Below are 4,629 nucleotides of genomic sequence, written 5' to 3'. Positions count from 1 at the left end.
TTGCCATTTAATGCCACCGAAATCATACGCGATGACGCAATCAGGCATATTGTCACCTGTTTAAAGTAAAGTAGAGCATACAGCAAAGTTTAAAGCATCATAGATAACATATAACAACCGGTTCGATTTGACAGGACCGATATCAAAGGCCTCTTGTGGCTTCGTTTCACAGCCTGCTATTTTGTATCGTCGCTGCATCTTAGCAGCATTTTACATCCGTTTGTAGCAGATTAGTGGAGGGTTATGCCATGTCGGCATCATTTGCACTTTACTCGTGGAAGAAGCAAGCCGGACCAAGCCACATTCGTCAATCTCCTTGGGGCAAAAGGCATTGCCCAATACACGATGGCCTTGATGTCCGCGAAATCTGTCCAAAAACCATGCTTCCCATAGAAGTATCTCCGAATGTGTTTCTTTCGTTGCCAAATATACATGCATTCATATTGGCGAATTTCTTTTCTAAGCGCATGTCATTGGATACAGCCCGTAAGTGCTCATTGCGGATGCCCGGAGTCGATATCCGTGCTATGGACGACTATGGACGATGGTATCGTCGGTCCGAATAGCTTGCTACCACATTGAACGTCGCCAACGCATTCGACATTTTATCCAGCATAACCAGCTACCAATCGCTTTGCATACTATTAAATAAATCTTGGATCACAAATCCTTTCATCCTCGGACATCGCTCAACTTTTTATCCTTCGCTAAATCCCAGGGCAATTTGCCGCCACAGATTTAGCGAAATCACTATTGTAACGGGGTGACACATACCCTGGTAACATAGGTGTGTGTCACACTAAATGGGCATGGTGTGATCACACCCAAACAAGAATACGGTGCGCTGCTAGATAGTCAGTAGTTATAAATGTATTTAGATTTTACTATACAAATTCAGGAAAATCTATACATTTAAAGATAGGCGGCTTTGCCGCAGATAAAAGTAAATAGAAATCAGTTTTGAGTTTAAACCGAAGAGTTTTTTAGCCTGAATTAAGGTTCTAACTACTCTTGGAGGTAGCAGATTGCGAGCTGCTAAACTCGTACTGGTTCTCATAAGAACTAAGCCTCGGTGACCTAAATTACGCTTCCTCTGTGGACAGCACTCGTAATCAATCAACACCTGAGTCGTTTAGACCGATCCTCTGTGAGAATGCAACAGCTTTCCTCATTGCCCCAGGGCATGCGGGACGGGCTTAACAAGCTGATGTCCTTGCTGGGCCCTGAGGGCGTGCAGCACCCTGCTGCACAAGGTCCCGTTGAATCGGTGCGCGTCTAATGGCGTTTTCAAAATACGAAAACACGATGCTAGAGCACCTGCAGCAGACGATGTCTGCATCATTTGCGTCTATAACGCCACCGTCAGTAACGGAGGACTTTCCCCGCCTCAAGCCGCTCATGTTGAGCGTTAAGGGCTTTGAAGGGAATGATAAAGAGAGTCTCCTGCTCTGGGTGAGAGAGGTCGAGATGGCCATCGCATTTGCCATGCTTCAGATCGAGCAACAGCGCGCGGCACTAGCCATCTCAAAGCTTGGTGGTCGAGCGCGAGGATGGTCACAGACGTGCGGCACTTCGGTCGAAGCTGCGTTTCCCTCCTGGGCGGAGCTGAAGTTGCAGTTCTCACGAGTGTTCTTGCCGCCTAATCAGGCATATCGCGTGCGAGCGCGTTCATTGACACCCGACAGGGTAACAAGGAATTGGTGGATTTTGTCCAAGAGATGCGCACTCTCATTGCTGGGATGGTAGCAGATCCCCTTACGGAGGCGGTCAAAGTGACCGTCTTTATGGAAGCCCTCCGCACTGGCGTGGCCAGAATAGAAGTCTTTCGTGTGCATCCATCTTCATTTGAAAAGGCAGTGAATGTGGTATTGAATGCCGAGTTTAATTACAAGTCGGCAGACTTGGTTGAGATGCACACTCCAACAGCTCGTCGAGCGGGTCTGTACCCAGGTATATCAGCTTTGCTGAGGACGAGAGAGCAGAGTTCCAAGCTGCCGAGCAGCACACAAATATACGGCGGTGTTTTGGCTTTGGAGACACCCGTAACCTTCGGAACGTTGGCCCCCTGCGCAAGGCGCGTCAAGGTTCTTTAAGCCATCGCCCCAATGCCTACCAGTCTGGTTCGACGCGGAGAAACGACACCACTCAGTAGGCGCGGAGCGACCTACCGGGGAAGAACTGAGTTCTGATGAGCCTTAAGAAGGCATTGGTCAGTAGGGCCTAGCCCCGAAGGCTTCGTACTCCTAAACACGAAACGTGTATGCAAGCCGGGCTTGCTGGTCGTGGAGGCGACCGTAAAGGGCTTCGAGAAGCCATGGAACATCCTCACTAATTTTGAAGCGTCGGGCAATTATGCTCTATGCTCTACGATGGAAGGAAGTCAGCTGTATGCTGAGGAGCTGAAAACGCGGTTGGGTGACATCGTCACTGTTTGCCTAGCGACGGGGACGCGTGCCACGGCCCCGAAGGTCCCTGTGAATCTCGGATCAAGTTCCTTGACTTTGTTAGCGTGGAACGCTGTCTAGGCTTAGACTTGGATGCAAGGTATGACCCTATCCTAAAAATGGCATGGTTGGAACACCATGAGCCATGAAGTGATTGGAGGTCAACGACCTTGGGCGCTACGCGCACGTCTCCTGGTGATGTTTTAGCGAGTCATTTACCCACCTTACTATTGGCGAGAGCCCTGGACCGAGACGGTCAGCGTGCTATACATTGAATGTCCGAATTGGTAGACAACAACGGTGTATCTGACAGCAGTCCCAACCGTGGCTCGCGGGCTGATCGTGAAGTGGCACGTAAACCACTGAGCGCTGCTCGAGTATCAAAACAGTCGATGCATGTCATGCGTGACATGGTCAGCTAAGGGGCGAGGCTTCGAGGGCGAGGCCCCCGTGATGCACGTGAAGTGGCACGTAAACCACTGAGCGCTGCTCGAATATCGAAGCAGTCGCGGTATGTCATGTGTGACATGGTCGGCCAAGGGCCAAGGCGTTAAGGGCGAGGTCTTCGTGATGTACGTGAAGTGGCACGTAAACTACTGAGCACTGCTCTCGTTACGAAGCAGTTGCTGCATGCCATTGATGGCGTGGTCGGAAAGCGCCCGAGGCATCTTGGGCACGGCCCTTCAAATACGCGTAGAGTGGCACGTTATACACTTGACGAATACTACGGGGTTAGCAGTTCCTCGTTTCATGTTGTAGATAACATCGGAGCTCCAAAAGCGGACAGTGAGGGTGCAACCGGACGACACGGAATACGTGTACACCCCGGTCGCACCGAGACATAGAATCTCTGTACAGAGGCAACGGCGACGCCGAATTCTGGCTGTAAGACGCTGGGCGTCGACCCTATTCCAGGGTGTGTCTACCGTCGACAATGGCGCACAGTTATACACCCTCGTCAACTGTATGACGGGGGAGGAAGATGGTGACGTCCGCCTCGAGATCATGCCTGCAGTAGATGCTCTTCTTGAGCTGGACGAGATGTCCCTTGAAGAATTCGGCGGTGCTTTGAAGGCAGGCGATTTGGTCGAAGTAGACATTGTATGACCGGACGAGGAGATAAACTCGTCATCGCTTCTGGGTGAAGCTGTCTTGGAGGATGCCAAGAGATTGCTGAACACGCGAAGTGGATTGTCGATCCTACGAAATCCCTTGGATCCGTATTATCCTTTGGTATAGGAATTTCAAGGCGATGTCTCCAAAGACCAGTCTTCGGTCATACCTCCGGACCGAAGTGAGCATCATGAGATCGACCTGGTTCTGGGAACCAATACGGCGTAACACACCTATGTCCCCTGCCCAAAGAGTAGTTCGACATCATTGACGCATTTTTCCTTGCGAAGCACAACGCGGGGATGGTACGTGAGAGCAAGTATCCCCATTTGACACCCACGTTTTGTGTTCGGAAGCCGAACGGCAAGTGGCGTATCATTCATGCTTACAATATGCTCAACGCGGTCACCATTCCGGCACAGACGCCGATTTCTAGAAAGGATGTTCTTCAAATTAACATGGTGGGATGCACGAAGTACAGTGCACTCGACTATGTCGATGGATATTACCAATTGCTCATGAGAGCGAGTAACATTCTGCTGAGCGGCATGCTCTGGGAGTGGCTGGCGATGCCCGAAGGGCTGTCGAATGCACCAGCAACATTTAATCTTCTTGTGACGCAGTTGTTCAGGCCCCACAGGGCGCGTGCAAAGACCAGCTTTGACGACATTTTATTCACAGTCGTGCAAAACACGGGAGGACGGTTGAGGAGAATCACATCGTCCATTTAAGAGCGGTGCTCGAGTGCATGCGCACGAACAAGCTGTACACCAATGCAGACAAGTGCATCTTTGGTAAGAAATTCCCTTTTTAGGGTGCTTCATTGGAAGCGTGGCCTTCGAGCGGATCCCGCTAAGGTCAAGGCCATTGTAGACTGGACGGTTCCAAAGAACCAGAAGGACTTGCATAAGTGGCTCGGTCTCGCCAACCACTTGCACAAGTCTAGCGTAAATTACGCAGAAATGACCCGGCCAGTATCCAATCTCCTCAAAAAGTATGCAGAATGGTGTTGGAACACCGAACATCGGGTGGCTTTTGATGGGCAAAGATAGCCTCCTGCATGCACCGATAC

The sequence above is a fragment of the Plasmopara halstedii genome (genome assembly GCF_900000015.1).
Source record: "Plasmopara halstedii genome assembly, contig: Scaffold_287, whole genome shotgun sequence".
Classification (NCBI taxonomy): Eukaryota; Oomycota; class Peronosporomycetes; order Peronosporales; family Peronosporaceae; genus Plasmopara; species Plasmopara halstedii.
The sequence above is the reverse complement of the archived record's forward strand: the minus strand, read 5'-3'. Positions refer to the sequence as shown.